General features: G+C 46.2%; 1 protein-coding gene across 2 annotated transcripts in view; it reads left to right on the top strand.

The window, feature by feature from the left end:
* LOC119955943 (multiple epidermal growth factor-like domains protein 9) overlaps positions 1-16794 on the top strand; it is a 360694-nt gene that overhangs the window by 29902 nt on the left and 313998 nt on the right. The gene's annotated exons all lie outside the window — the stretch shown is intronic.

Genomic DNA, 16794 nt, shown 5'->3' with positions numbered 1-16794 from the left:
CCGAAAGGACTTCGCCGGCCGGTGGAAGTTCGTGCATGCACGGGAGCGTCAGCCAATTTTGAATTGAAGGATATTTGGCTCTGATGCAGAAACAGAGGATAGTTTTCTGAGCTGCAAAAGTTAGGATGTGATACAGCCTTTTTTCAGAAATTTCAGTAATTCCCCAAATTAGGAACAAAGGATCAGATTCTAAGACACCGCCTAATATCCTCTCAAGCTCCTTAACCGCACCAGATCAATAGCATTGAATCGTGATACAAGTCCATACAGTGTATATAATCACCCTCGGCTACTAGGCACTTTAGGCACATTGGAGATATAGCAGGATCAAACCTGTGCCTCAAACTCTGTGCAATATGCACATGGCGATATGAACTGAGTCTCCTTCGTTCTATTGCATACCAAAACTTTTATTAGCATAATCCCAAATACTGCCCAATGTCTTCTTACAAATATTAGTTGCTAAATCTCTTTCCCAAATCTGCAAAAGACCTGTATCAATACAGGATCTGAAACACAAGCGGTGGGATTCTCCGACCCCTCCGCTGGCTCGGAGAATCGCCGGGGGTCGGTGTGAATCCCGCCCCGGTGGCGGCTGCCGAATTCTCTGGCGCCGGTGTTTTGGCGGGGGCGGGAATTGCACCGTGCCGGTCGGCGGCCGCTGGCAGCAGCCACCCCGGTGATTCTCCGCCCCCCCCCCCCCCCCCCGGGTTTTCATCTGGTCCTGCTGGCGTATATCAGACCAGGTCCGTATCGCGGGGACCTGACTCTGCAGGCGGCCTGCAGAGTCCTCAGGGTGGCGCGGGGGAGGGGGGGAACTGGCCCCGGGGGGATCCCCACGGTGGCCTGGCCCGCGATCGGCGTCCGGCGATCCGCGGGCGGGCCTGTGCCGTGGGGGCCCTCTTTCCCTCCGCGCCGGCTGCTTTCAACCTCTGCCTAGGCCGGCATGGTGAAGAATCTCTCTGCGCATACGCTGGGATTACGCCAGCACACGCTGGCGCTTCCGCGCATGCGCCAACTTGCGCCAACCGGCAGAGGCCCTTCAGCGCTGGTTGGCGCGGCACCAAACCCTTCCACGCCAGCTGGCACGGCACCAACCCTGCTGGTGCCATCCCAACGCTGGTACTCAAATCTCCGCAGAGCAGCCGGCCCGCCGATTCTCCAGCCCGGATGGGCCAAGCGGCCGTAAGAAAAGAACCGAGTCCTGCCAGCTCCGTTCTAACCTGCTCTGGGCCGGCAGGACCTTGGCGTGTAAGGGTCGGGTGGCGGCCTTTGGCGGGGGGAGTAGGGGTCCGACCCCAGGGGGGGGCCTCCTATGTGGCCTGGCCCGCGATCGGGTCCACCAATTGGTGGGCCGGCCTCTGTGGCTGGGGGCCTCCTTTCCTACACTCTGGCCCCTGTAGTCCTGCGCCATCTTGTGTCGGGGCTAGCGCGTTGAAGGAGGCCTCTGCGCATGTGCTTATTAGCACCTGTGCCACTGTGCATGGCCTTGTTGGCGCAACTGCACATACGCGGATCCCGCGGTGCACAGTTCATGCCGGGATCTGCAACTGGAGCGGCGTGAACTGCTCCAGCGCCGTGCTGGCCCCCTGTAGAGGCCAGAATTAGTCGTGGGAGCGGCCCATTCACGCCATTGTAAAACGCGACAGCATTTACGATGGCGTGGACACTCTGCCGCCGGATTGGAGAATCCTGCCCAGGATTTCTTTCCACCGGGAAAATAGAAGAGTCAAGCAAAATTGTCTCGTTAAGGATAAAATCTCTGAGTTGGGGATAGGTAAAAAAGGAATGTCTCGGAATGTCAAATTGCTGGCATAGCTGTTCAAAGGATGACTAGGAAGCACCACTGAACAGATCTCCCAGCCTAAAAATGCCTCCATCTCTCCAAATATTGAAACAATGGTCCATAAGTCCTGGTAGGACTTTCACACCCAGCAGAACCCGACTTAAAGTTCCCGTAAAGCAACAAGACCTGTAGAGCACACACCGACTGATTTGCTGCAATGTAGAGCCAAATGGAGGCAGGGTCTGTTTTAATCCAGTACTTTATAAACCGAAGATGAGAGGCTAACTGGTTTAGTCTAATATTTGTGACACCACTTAGAAGGTTGGAGCTGCAAATTGATGAACTTCAAACAAGGCTTATTTTTATTCCATATAAACCAACTGATCACTCCATTGACCTCCTATAAGACCTGAGCAGACAATAAAATTGGCAACATCTGCAAGGGATACAACAGTCTCGGCAAAACATCAATTTTAATCAATGCAATCCCACCCAACCATAATACCAACAGGGAGGACCAATGACTCAGGTCCCACCTAATAGATTAAATCAGTTGAGTGAAATTAGCCCCATATAATTGTTTGAAAAAGGAGGTGATTACAACAAACAGATAAATAAACCATGACGGGGAACACCTAAAAGACAAATTAGCAAGGGGAGCTGGTCTACCTCTCAACCCTCCCACCAGAATAGCCTCAGACTTTGTAACGTTCATCTTATAACCAGAAAAGGTTCTAAATCTACCTACCACGTTGATAATAACGTGGACTGAAATGTCCAGCTTTGATACAAACAGCAGCACATCATGCTGCTACTCCCCACAGTGTAACCCAGATATCAAGGCACCTCCACTAAAGGCTGCAGAGCCAATGCAACCAGCAAGGGGAATAATGAGCAGCCCTGCCCAATCCCTCAGCAAAGGCCAAAATTCTCAGATCTATAACCATTCATAAGCACTGTTGCCAAGGGCCTATGATACAACAGCTGAATCCACTTAACATATTTCTTACCCAGCCCTGATCTCCGCATCGTATAAACCAAGTAATTCCATTCCAGCCAGTCAAAAGCTTTCTCTGCATCTTGGGAAATCACTAATTATTACAAGAAAACCGACCCTTTATGAACCCTGTCTGTTCCCCTGAATGATCAACGGTAGAATTCCCTCTAAATATTGCGCTAGCACTTTAGACGACAATGTCAGTCTACATTCAGAAGTGAGATTGGCTTATAGAACATACAGTGCAGAAGGAGGCCATTTGGCCCATCGTGTCTGCACCGATCCACTTAAGCCCTCACTTCCACCCTATCCCCATAACCCAATAACCCCTCCTAACCTGTTTTGGTCACTAAAGGCAATTTATCATGGCCACGTCTTTGGACTGTGGGTGGAAACAGGAGCACCCGGAGCAAACCCACGCAGACACAGGGAGAATGTGTAGACTCCGGACAGACAGTGACCCAGCAGGGAATCGAACCTGGGACACTGGCGCTATGAAACCACAGTGCTAATCACTTGGGCTGCCCAGGAAGCACACTCCTCCAGAGTCTTGCATGCCTTCAAAATCAGGGAAATTTTCACTTCTCTGAACGTTGGTGTTAACAGACCTTCCTCAAAAGAATGACAGTGCATACCATTTAATGGATCTATTTATAGGTCCTTGAATTTCCTGCAAAACCTACACACAAAACCATCCAGCGCAGGTGCCATGCCAGGTTGGGGTTCCTTACTGGCCATAGCCACCTCTCGTTTAGAGATCGGAGCATTAAGGACCAATCGTTGATCCTCTGAAGCCATAGGAAACTCGCAAAAAGAGAAGAAGCGCTCCGTAAGTATCAACATATCTTCAGCATACAAATCCCTAAATGTCCTATTAATATCTTTGGCTTTAATTAGTTTACTACCCCTAGAATCACATATAGAGGGGTAGCCCTTTTTTGTCAAAGAAGCCAAGTATTACTTGCTCCCGAAATCATACAGTTTTTTGCTTCGTAAACTTAAGACTCCTCTCAGTCTGATGGATCAGCAGAGAATCAAGAGTCACCCGAGCTGCATTAATCTCCCTCAACAACTGCTTATTAGGATTCCTCCTATTCTCTTCTTTCACTTCGCCCAATCTAACTTTCAACCAGTGTTGGTTTTCCAGCACTCTACACTGTTTGGTAACTGTACAAGAAATGACCGAGTCCCCGAGCATAAGCCTCGCAAGTCTCCCACAAAATAGTGGTCAGATCAATAAGGGAATTGAATGACTAAAATAACTCAAACTCTTTCTTGCAATACGTAGTGAAGGATTTATCCCCAAGTGGGGATGCGATGAAATATCATCATCTAGATCGGGAGCAAGCCCTTGAGTAACTGACTCGCCAAAAAGTCTGGGCCATAATTTTTGCAATGCATTGTCCTGCGATGACTAATAATTGGCGACTTAGTTTCAAGGTGTTCCTGAACTTGACAGCAAGAAGAAGGGAACTAATGGATACAAAGTGAAAACGCAGTTTGGAGTGATCCTCCCAGCCCCGCGCTGGGCCGCAGAATCGGCGCCATTTGAGCGGCGTCAGTCGCGGGCCGCTGTACGAGGCTGGGCCGCCGATTCTCCAGTCCGGATGGGCCGAGCGGCCATGTGGAAAAAGCAGAGTCCCGGCGACGCCGTCCAACATCTGCGCGAAAGATCAGGGGGCGGCCTGTGGGGTGGGGGAAAGGGGGGCTCTCTCCCTGGTGGGGTGGGGGGCCTCCGATGGGGTCTGGCCCATGATCGGGGCCCGCTGATCGGCGGGCCAGCCTCTCCTCCCCCCCGGGCCTACTTTGTTGCGTGTCCGGCCCCAGAAACCCCCGCGCCATGTTGCATCGGGGCCGGAGCGTTCAGTAAGGCCACCGCGCATGCACGGGTTGGCACGTCGCCAGTGCGCATGCGTGGGTTGGCGCCGCCCCAGTACGCGCCAGGAAGTAAGGCTGGAGCGGCGTGAACCGCTGGCCCCCTGTGGGGAACAGAATCGCTACTGCCTGTGCCCATTTTGCGCTGTCGTGAAATGCGACGCCGTTCACGACAGCGCGGGCACTCTGTCCCGCGATCAGAGAATCGCGCCCATTGTGTGTGCTTGTGGCACAATGAAATACAACTTTTGTTCGGCAAAAGCACACCCCCCTTTATATGATTTGAAACAGATTGGCTATGAAATTGGACTGTATCGCATCTGATTTTTGGAAACAAAGGCCCCAAAATGGCAGCTAGAAGCAATTGTACTTCCGAGCAGATGTCCACTGACTTCCTCCTCATTGGGTATCTTCAGACAAGGCCCCCTGCATATGCAAGCAAGGAGCCTAACACCAACTTGAAGCCATTGATTTGTCCTAAAGCAGATTGTGTTTGTGGGCTGCACTCAGGGCTGGTTGGGGATTACCTGGCGACTAAGTACTTACCAAAAGCCAGGAGGACTCCATATTAAAGAAGCTGATTGTCACTCCCGATTCTCTCATCTGCCGCTTGCCTCACATCCGCCTGTCTCCTTCAGTCAAATACAGCTTAACGTGTGGATTCTGGCGCGACCCAGCACTATTATATTGCAGTCATTACTGAGCCTTGGCTGCCTTCATAATTTATGTTATTGTTGCTTCTGACTGCCAACATTGGGTAGCAGTGTAAGGAACAACTGGTGCTGATTCTAGGCTGGGCTTGTAGTCAAGATAATAGAATATAGTGAACTATGTTTAGGCTCCTCGTCAAATGGCAATTTATGTGAACTAAATCTGCTTAACCGGCTTAGTGAGTATAAACTCTGAGCCTCATTTATATGCAATGTTCTGTTTCTTCATTTGAAATCTGCACTGAATTTCTTTTTGCAACTAGATTTTTCCTATTAAAGTAAGTTGTATGATTACATTAACATCTTATTTGAATCTGATTGTCGCAATAATCCTAATGGATTATACCAACACTCTGATATACTAGTCCAGCAATGCTTATGGTTCCATCTCTGACGATAAGACCATGTGGGGTAAACAGCTTTTCACAAACTCATTGTGTAATAATTGTTGTCAGCACTAACTTTATGTTTTGATCACTAAGCATGCATTTATATGACATATTTTGTACAGTAAAATACACAAGTGCATGCATACATGCAAAGGAGAGAATGATATATTTGTAACTTGCTGTGTAAATATGCAGTATTTAGAACTATCTTTATTCTGAATTACATCATGCTCAGGCTATTGCTTCATAACATTCTGCCCCTAACCTAAAATCCTGCTGAAATTGCCTCCACATCTTCAATGTGGCCACCACCACCAATCTCCCTGTATATTTCCCTGGGGCAAATGGGAGCAGCGTCATTGCCAGTGCCCTGCCTCCATCTTTACCTTCCAAGCCTCTGACTCCCTGCTCCAACCCCGCACCTCCTCCGCATTCTAGGCCTCCTAACTGCTGCCCCTCTGAAGCACCATCCGCCTAGCTTATCTGCCCACACAAACAACGAGATCAACTGTTCCACCCCCATAAAAAAGTTTTTGTAAAAAATGCAATGAAATAGAAATGAAAACTGCTGTAAAATATTCATCGTGATTTTCTGCACCCAGCCTGCCAGTACTAGGAGAAGGCTGTCCCACCTCAATAGGTCCACATTGACTCTACCCACCAGACTCGTGAAATTCAACATCCGGACCCGAGCCACCTGCACTTCAAAGTACCTAAAGTGGTAGTTCCCTCCCGAAACAGCAACCTCCTAAACCAGCTCCCGCCCCGGGAGATGACACCACAAAACACTCACTCTTTTCCAAATTCAGCTTGTAACGTGAAAAAGCCCTGAATCTCCTGAGCAGTCCCATTATATCCCCTACCGAAGAAACCAAGTTGGAGATTAACAACAACAGATCAGCATAGAGAGAAACCCTATGCTCTCCAGCAGCCCCCACCCACCCTCCCACTATCCCCTTCCATTTATCCGAGCACCTCAGCACTCGGGCCAAGGGCTCTACCGCCAGCGCAAACAAGAGAGGGGACATAGAGCATCCCTGCCTTGGTCCCCTTTGTAATGGAAAATACTCCAAACTGACCTCATTTGTGTGCACACTCGCCTACGGTTCCCTCCACAGCAATTTAACCCATGCCACAAATTTAGGCCCAATCCCAGAACCTCTCCCGCCATCTTTCCTCCCACAGCACTCCTCACCGAATTCGAGCTCGCCGGCCGACTATCGCTCGCACCCTTTTTCTCATATTCTTCTGCTCATATTTCAACATCCTTTGGTTGCCGCAACTTTTCTGACAATCAATCACATACAATTCTCCCCAGAATCTGGGTGAAGAAGGCCAAAAAACGAAAGCTCCAGCAGGAGCTACCCAACAAGCAACCTCCAAGTGACATGTCGCCACCGGAAGTCCCAAAGTAAAGCAAATTTATGCTTATTTTTACACTTGTATGGTTTTGGGGAATTCATTTTTTTTTTTTAAATAAATTTAGATTACCCAATTATTTTTTCCAATTAAGGGGCAATTTAGCATGGCCAATCCACCTACTCTGCACATTTTTGGGTTGTGGGGGCGAAACCCACGCAAACGCGGGGAGAATGTGCAAACTCCACACGGACAGTGACCCAGAGCCGGGATTGAACCTGGGACCTCTGCGCCGTGAGGCGGTTATGCTAACCACTTGGCCACCGTGCTGCCCTTTGGGGAATTCATTAAAAACATTGCAAGAATGTCCTGTGTTCTTGAAGCATCTTTCACTTTATATTCACTTGTTAGCATAAACACTCTTCAACCCATTTCTTTTCCTGTTCTGATATTTTTTGCATGCAGAGAAAGACACAGCTGATTCTACCTCTTACCTATAATCATGTCCTATTACTTCTACTGCTTGCAGTAACACTCTGTTCTTTTGTCTTTGGAGGAATTCATTACTCCACCCTCTATTCTTATCACCACTGTGTACAAAGATTGGTCCCAGCTCCAACCTTGCTCGTCTCCAAATCCTTTGCTAAATCTCCAATCTATTCTTGATTCTTCTGCTACTTATAAAATAATGTCTTGATTGTGCAACAGTAATTGCTTTTTGGTGACTTGTTTTCGTTCTTTGTAATTAAAAATGGTCTTTAATGGTTTGCTGCTCATGAAAGAAAAATGTCAATTCACTTACAACTGGGAATCCTGCTTTTGCCAAACATAATGCACACTTGCATTTCTTTATTCCTGTCTTAAATGTTAACTCTTAATTCAGGATGTCTAATGGAACTAACTTTGGATAACATGATACCTGCTTCCTGCATAGATGTCTGTATTTCGCCAGGACCCCGATAACACTGGAGAGACTTGAAGTGCGATTCAACTAAATGGGAACAAAGTCCCATAGTGAACGGGTTTAGCAGCGTGTTTCCCGATGCTTGCAGCACTGAGAAACATATGACTATACAATACCACTTACGTTCAATAGATGGCTTCAGTGGGGAACCAACGGCCAAGGCTGCACATAGCCCCGTTTTCCACACCGATACGTTTTACTCACCGTAACTCCTCAGTACAGCAGGAGATCGGGGCACCCTGATCTCCAAGGCCCCTGAACTCTCCAAGCCCCAGTGCATTCCCCCCCCAACACCCACATCTGATCTAATCACCAGCAGACAAAAAAACCCTACAAGTGCCCCTGCTAGCTGGCATTGCCATCTGAGTGCCTAGGTGGCATCAGCAGTGCCAAGGTACCACCCTACTCAAAGGGCATGCACCTCAGGGTCTCCAATCCCCTGGGAGATCCTCATAAGTGTCATTCTATCTGGTCCCCATTTGTGGGGATCAGTGCTGAACGGCACTCGCCTGAGGTTCCCAAGGCAAAGGAGATAGATCCAAATGCCTCAGGTAGCTCAGGAATCTGCACATTAAAGTAAGACTAGCTGTCTCGCTCTAATATGCAGATTTGCTGAAAGGTGATCCCACCCATAATACGAGGAGTTTACATCGCAATGTCTCGAGAGATCTAACACGATCACACAAGGTGTTTTGAGTCAGGTAGATTCGGGAGCGGGTTCTCCCGGCTTTTATCGACGCCCTGAGCTGCTTTCCGGGCGCAGCGTGGCTATTTGATTGCACCTGTTGTCACATTAATCTGGCCTGCTCAGCCCTTGTTGTAAGTATAAGGACTGCGGTACTTGGTCAGTGTGTTTCTGTGAGATGCCTTTATTGAACTGACCTTAGGATGTCTGCCTCCAGAGGCAGACTCGTGGCATGGTCACGTGACGACGAAAAGCCAGAGGCGTCACTCTGACTGATTACGATTCAAAACCCAAACAGCCTTATGACATTGACTGAATACTGAGTTGCAATTTCTTTCCTGAAATTCTGTGTGGCTAAGCCTGTAGATTTACTGACATGTAGATTCAAAGCATTTACAGCAGGCCATTGAGATCTTTTTATAATTAATATCAATGTTTTGTTTAATTCCTTAGTGGAACACAGGAACACAAGTAGACCATTCCGGCTCTTGAGTCTGTTCTGCCATTCAATTAGATTGCAGCTGATCTGTATTTCATCTCTACTTATCCCCATTTTCTCCATCTCCCTGGATACTCTTACAACATAATAAATTGTCAAAACCCCTCTTCCTGGCAAACCAATGCTTTTTTACAACTAACTGTTATCGTTTCCCCCCACATGGTCAATAACTCTGCCATCTGCGAGTCTGGTAAGCTTTTCTTTTTGCTTCTTGCTGTGCTAACTGGAATGATTCAGCATTTTGTTTAGACCAGCTTTTAATATTTTTGACTCCGACTGACTTAACCAACTCCATTACAGTCATGGGATGAACAGCAATCCTGGTGGGGAAGCTGCCTTTTCAAGGGGCAGCAGGGCAGAAAGAGGGAGAAAGCATTCTAAACTTAGTTCTGTGATTTGCAAAGCTTCTGAGCTTAGCTCCCAGTTTGAGGCCCTGATATTTTTTTTTGCTGGCTTGCAACATTTGACTTTGGGAGCAAGACAAGTCTGTGAAGAGCTGGTCTTCGCATAATTGCCCTTTGATGAATACATCCTGAACCGATGTATGCTGTCACAAGGCATCCGGTTTGCTAATACAGTCTGATCCCTGGTCGTAAAGGAAACTTGTACTTCATTTAATAAGCTGCTTATGGCAAATAAAAATTAAAGGGCAGATTTTTCATTGTGCTTTAAACCTCCCAGTTTCTGCCTCCTTCCTATTTTAGCTTAATATAGAAGTCCCTTACACTTATTTGACCTTGGAAAATCATCCTGGTTAATTAATTGCTGACTCCTACTGAATTTCAACTCCCAAATCCCCATTTTTATTCTCAGCTGTCTTGATATCCTACTTTGGAAAGACATCCAGTCCCTTTGAGACCTTAAAAAGGAAAAACCTGATAGCTTGCGTTCAATAAAGGCATCAGGGACAACAGTACTGTATTGTTTGAAGAAGAGTGGCATCTACCAAGGTTATGAATGCAATCATTGCCGCTTTAGAGAAAATAATACAATTGTTTCCTTTTAAGAGTTGTTGCTGAATTCTGAATGTCTTTAATCTGCCAAATTGTTACACGATGATACTGCACAGTTGTAGTAAACACTTGAAAAATGGATTTCCCCGTTTGGATTTTAACATGGTCGGGACAGAGTGGCCTCAGATTCAGATTTATAATTGGAAAAAATACATGGAGTGGAAAATTTTAAACTGCAAATGTAAAAGCATACAAAGGTAAGTAAGCTTTGGCACATGGGGTGAATTCAATTTAATTGTAGAGTTGCTCGAAGTTTTCAGTTTTGTGGATCGAGGGTGGAATTTTCCATTTTTGAGACTAAGTATCCGGTATCTCCGGCAGTGCCTGTCCCGCTGGCCAGAATAGCGGCAAGCCAAGCCAGGCTCTACACTTGGTAGCTCATTAATTATGCACAGGCGGGTTCCCTTTCCGAATCTCCTGGCGGGCTGGCAGCTGATTCGTCTGCCGGCTGTCAGCTGATGAGTTCGAAGGTCACGGCGCCATGTTCAAATACCAGCTCAACACACTCCTATCACTCTCTCCAGCCCACCTGTCTTCGCCTGGCTGGACAGGTTGTCAGCACTCCAGATGATAAAGGCTAGCAGCCTCAAGAAGAGGTCTGTTCCTCGGTCCAATCGCCCTCGTACAGTGGGACTGTAAAATCACACTCGTTTGTGAAGTGTATTTTTCTTTTTCTTTATTGGAATTTGATGATTCTGTATTTCTTTTAGATAATTAAAGTGTCATCATGGCCTGCGGTATAATGAGTCATTAGTTATCATTCGAAAACATTGAGAGCTACTTTGAATGAAATACTGGCTTGAACGCTGGAAATATTGAATGTAGCACTAGGGAAATGAAAAATGCCCCATTTAAGGTGAGATACCGGGGACATTAGTCTGAGTTCAACACTTGAAAAATGAACCCATCAAAGTTTAGCATTAGTTGTACAGATTGCTAGCTTTCAATGTATAGACTTTAATTTTTTTAAATCCTGACTGCACTTCCTCAAGTCTAATAATGGTTGGGTTTCTCTAAATTGCCCGTCCACCACTTGTTGCAATTCTATTGCCACTATTTAATGCCCGCAATCACCAAGAAAATCTAATTTTCCGATTCTCCCTGCCCATTCTGCCGGTGATGTAATGAGGCCCCCGCCCAGGAAGTTTGGGAACATCATTTCAATACATTTAAATACAGTTAGCGGGCTTACCCGCCATATAGATCCCCCCCCCCCCCCCCCCCCCCCACCCCCACATGAGGAAATTCTCATGTCTGTGAGGTTTACAACTGCTTTTTAAAAAAACAGGTGAAGGGAACCCACCTGGGTCGGCAGGTAAGTACAGCCCCCTGGGGGGAGAGGGGCATGCTTGAGCAGTAACCTGGCATTGCCCCCGGCACCTTGGCACTGCACAGGTACCTGCGCACTGCCCCCCGGCACTGCCCACCCTTTTTGCCAAAGAAAATGTTATGAATGTATTTTGCACAGGTTTCATTGCAACATCAAGCTTCTAAAAAATTTTAAAATCCACCCTTAAAGGTGGTAGATACGTGGCAACATTTGGAGGCGATGTGGATAAGGCCTGGTCTTCAAATGCCCAACAGGAACCAAACACAAGAATCTCTCTTCTTGATAGCAGATTGAAGTGATATTTTAATTTACCACATGAACATATCATAAATCATTTCAGATTACGGCGCCATTTGCCAAAAATTCACAAGAAGAGGTGCGTTTGATGGTTTCTAACCAGCAGCTGCCACAATAATCATGAATCAGCAGTAAACGTAATAAGGCCTCAGTGAGCCGACCCCCACTCACTGAGAAGAATATTGAGACTTTAGAGAGGATGCAATGCAGATTCACTGGGAAGACTGCCTGATATGAGGGAACATGGATAAAAAGAAAGCTGAAAACATGGGGGTCTTTTTTGGTTAGTGCGATACAGATTACTCTGTAACTGAGAGTTATTTAGGCCAAGTCTTTCCTCCAACTTGGTAGAAATGTTGAAGTTGTGAATGAATATTCCACGTAGAGAGAAGCAGAGCAGTTGAGAGGTCACGAATGAGGGGCCATCGATACAATATTGGATGCAAGTGATTTCTGATAAGAGATCAGAGAAATTTCTTCGCACAGAGAGTAATGTGGATATGAAATTCAGATCCAGGGTTGGGGTGGAATCTATACCAGCATTTGGATCTGGTCAGGTGAAGGAAAAAGGCTAGGCAGGTGCAAAGGCTGTGGGGAAAGTGGAACATGGTGAATAAAATGTCATCACAACTATTTGATTGTGTGAAGGGCAAAGGCTGACAGATTGGTCTGGGTGACCTGTTTCCGGGTGCACTTATGTAACTTCTTGAGACTTTGTTTCCCGTGTCAATGTCTGAACGTTTAAGATAGGAATGTTTGTTGCTGATGAACAAAAACATCAGATTGGCATTCCAGCATGTAAATAAATAAGTCCTGAGGTTTAATCATTTAAAAAACAGTCAAATAAAAGCTGGTATGAAATTATCTCACTTTCTTACGTAAGAATTAATGTGCCACCTCCTCAAAACACAAAACATTCCAGAGGCTGAAGTGATCTCTTTATGTGGAACTGTGCTTAGCTACTGGGTTATTCTGGCAATCATTAGTCATTTTCATTCTTTTCTGGACTGGTATGGAAATTAGGCATTTCCACTTCACAATCCTGTATCTTTTTATCTAATTGAGGGAATTAGCATGGCATTGCACTGCTGGTGATTGAGGATTTAAGAGGTTACCAGGAGATGTTATCTGCCCTTCAAAATATATCAGCTTGACACCTGAGAAATCTTCCTTGGTTGAGTGCCAATTTGCGATGAAAGACAAATAAATCATCAGGCCCAACGAGCTAACAATTTACCTTGTCCTTTTCTGCCAAGCAAACTTCTCTGATGCACAGAGAAACAGATTAACCTTCATCAGTTCGAATGGTCATTGGGGGCAAGACTGCGTTAACAAACAGGAAGCCAACCTTTATTATTAATATTAGTTGCATACACGTCACAAATGATCATGCTGCCACTTAAATTCTGGTCAGACCTTGCATTGTAATCTTGCACCAGGTTTTGCTAAGTCACGAGGGAGATATTCAAATCCTGAAGGCTAGCAGAAATGTTCAACATGGTGAATCTTTAGTTTTGAAGGATTCATTAATAAGACAAGATAGGAAAACCTCTTCAGCACTGAAGGGAGGAAAGCTAGGGTTGATGTCAGACAAGGTTGTAAGTGGTATAAGAAAAATACAATTGAAGGATGGTCAACAGCCATCACCTAAAATCCTGCAGTTATCAAGCAGTTGAGTACCTATGAACCCAGACATAAAAGGACCTCAACAGTACCTCCTGGCATTGGGAATCAGGATGTGCTCTGTTACCTTTTTGGCAGGGATCCAGCAACCCCCGAGAACTGTATCTTTTCAACAGAAACTCCAGGATGCTGAGCACCATATGACATTTTCACGGTGAATTTACAGAATGGCTTCCTGCTTGTCCTTCATTCTTGATGCATGATTCTCAAGTTTCAAAAATAGTCCAAATTGTTTGGGCAGTGATGACATTCTGCCAATATTCTGCAGTTTACCAATTATGTGGCATTGGCATAGGTTCAAAGCCACAGGAATTATGACTAGCTTGTCCCTGTCTCTCCAACTATATTGTTTAATGTTACTGTGCAGAGAAACGTCAGATCCCCAGCCATTAAGATGTCTGAATAATCAATGACGTAACCCAGGATATCTCTGGCTCTGCAGCTGGAGTGATACAAGTTAAAGTTGCAGTCTGCTAACAGGCATTGCCTGAAATAGTAGTGTTCCACTAGTTAGACAGAAATTAAACATTTATTGATAATCTTTTCTGGTTTTAGCCTTTAAGGATTAAGCATTTGCTCCACCTCTAAGTATTCAATGGTCTCAAAGCTTCAGCTGTCACTAGCCAGTGCCAGAGGTTTCTTGACAAGTTAAGTGTGGGCGATCCTCTGAGGAAAGATATGTATGGAAAAGAGAAACTCTGCCTGTTGGAGACATGTGTTTCTACTCATGTCCGTTGTAGGGAAGGGAGTGGCGCAGTGGTATTGTAACTGGACTAGTAATCCAGAAAGCCAGGGGAATGCTCCAGCAACCCAGCAAAAGTGAAATTTGAATTCAATTTTTAAAAATCTGGCCGGGACTTTCTGGCATTGCTCGCCGGCGGGATCTTCCAGTTCAACTAACGGCAAACCTCCGCCATTGGTGTTCCGGTGGCGGGGGATACATAGAATGGGAAACCCTGTTCAGAGTGGTGGAATCAGATGCTGGCCAACTGCGGGCCGTCTCCGTCACGACGGAACACGCCGTGGGGGTGCATGGAAAATCCCGCCCAACCCATCGAATGATGACCGTGAAATCTTTGTCGATTGTCGTAAAAACCTATCTGGTTCATGAATGCCTTTGAGGGGAAGGAAATCGTCCATTCTTAACTGGTCTGACTCCAGATCCACACCAATGTGGTTTACTCTTAAATTGCCTCTGAGCTAGCCACTCAGTTCAAGGGCATTTGGGGATGGGCAATAAATGCTGGCTTGAATGCCCTGTTTCTGTGCTGTATACTCTATGGACTTCAGTGTCATGAGAGGCCTGGATAGAGTGGATGTGGAGAAGATGTTTCCACTGGTAGGAGAGGTTAAAACCCGAGGGATCAGCCTCAGACTCAAGGCACGATCCTTTAAAACCGAAATGAGGAGGAATTTCTTCAGCCAGAGGGTGGTGAATCTGTGGAACTCTTTACCGCTGAAGGCTGTGGAGGCCAAGTCACTGAGTGCCTTTAAGACAGAGATAGATAGGTTCTTGATTAATAAGTGGATCGGAGTTATGGGGAGACAGCAGGAGAATGGGGATGAGAAACATATCAGCCGTGATTGAATGGGGGAGCAAACTCCATGGGCCAAATGGCCTAATTCTGTTACGATAGCTTATGGTCTTATTAACACCCTGGGACCTAGCCTGATTACAGCACGGCAGTAAATACTATAGTGTGGGTCACTGCACTTCACTCCAAACTATTGCTTTGCTAATCGTGCAAAACCATTACGCCAATGCTATTGTTGTACTGTACCTGTAGTCTTAAGATTTCCAAATTATGAAAATTTAAATCCAATTGCGTAACTTGTTGACTCCTACTAAAGTATTATTTGTAAAATTGCTTCTTTCTAAAGAGAGAATGTTCCAAAGAGTAGGTTTTAAATCACTTCAGAGTAGGACATTAGAAGGAATACTGCCTTCATAAAGGTTAATGAGCAGTACAGTTTATGATGTGAGAATTAACTATCCAGTACGTGCACATGGCTAATGCCCGGAGAGAAATATCCAGGACCCCTAACAGTGCTTTGGAAAAGTAAAACACATGTTCTGTTGTGTTTTTGAGGAAAATCTCAACACAAATGCTCACCTTCGCATTTATAAAAACTGCCCAGTAACCAGGACAAGAAAGCATTAATCTGCATATTAACATATCCAAAACAGTGCCGACATCATTATCCCAAGATAATATTTCTAGATGTGAATCAATGTAGGAAATAAAAACAGGAGTGAGCCTTTCAACCGTCTGTTGTGTCAATCAGTTGGATTATGGCCAATCTGTGCTTTAACTGTACTCATCCACCTTCCTTCTGTAATCCTTAAAACCCTAGGCCTAACCAAAATCTATCCCAGTTTGAACGTTTTCAATTGATTTAGGGTGCGATCGAATGGCCACCTGCAGCCGAAAAGTAGCTTGCCGCAGTGCAGCGTGGCACTTGATGCCAGGAGACCCCGCTCCCGGGATCTACCTGGCTCGCAACGCCTCGCAAGATCTAATACGATCTTACGAGATGTTGTGATTAAATCCCGCCCACTGTGGGACTGCTAGTCTCAATTCCTGAGGTACCTCAGGTGTTGGGATCTACCCCCTTCTCCTTGGAAGCCTCGGGTGATCACTGTCCAGTACTGATCTTCACAAACAGTTACCAGATGGATCGGCAGTAGTAGGGGTCTTCCAGGGGATTGGAAGTCCACAGGGGCATGCCATTTGGGCAGGGTGGTACCCCTGGCTCTGCTGGTGCCACCTCCTCTAATCCCAGTAATCAATCATGTGAACCTTCACAGAAATGCTTCCAAGGCAAGTACATCCTTTCTTAAATAGGGAGGCCAGGGGCGGCATGTTGGCAGAGGGGTTAGCACCGCTGCCTAAGGCACTGAGGACCCGGGTTCAAATCCCAGCCCTGGGTCACTGTATGTGTGGAGTTTGCACATTCTCCCCGTGGGTTTCACACCCACAACCCAAAAATGTGCAGGGTAGGTGGATTGGCCACGCTAAGTTGCCCCTTAATTGGAAAAAAATAATTCGGTACTCTAAATTTGTTAAAAAATAAATAAATAGAGAGGCCAATACTGTGCACACATACTATAGAATAGAACACTGGAATTCCTACAGTGCAGAAAGAGAACATTGGCCCATTGTGTCTGCACAGACCCTCTGAAAGTGCACCCTACCTAGACCCCTA

The sequence above is a fragment of the Scyliorhinus canicula genome, chromosome 21 (genome assembly GCF_902713615.1).
Source record: "Scyliorhinus canicula chromosome 21, sScyCan1.1, whole genome shotgun sequence".
Classification (NCBI taxonomy): Eukaryota; Metazoa; Chordata; class Chondrichthyes; order Carcharhiniformes; family Scyliorhinidae; genus Scyliorhinus; species Scyliorhinus canicula.
This window is presented reverse-complemented; position numbering and strand designations above follow the sequence as displayed.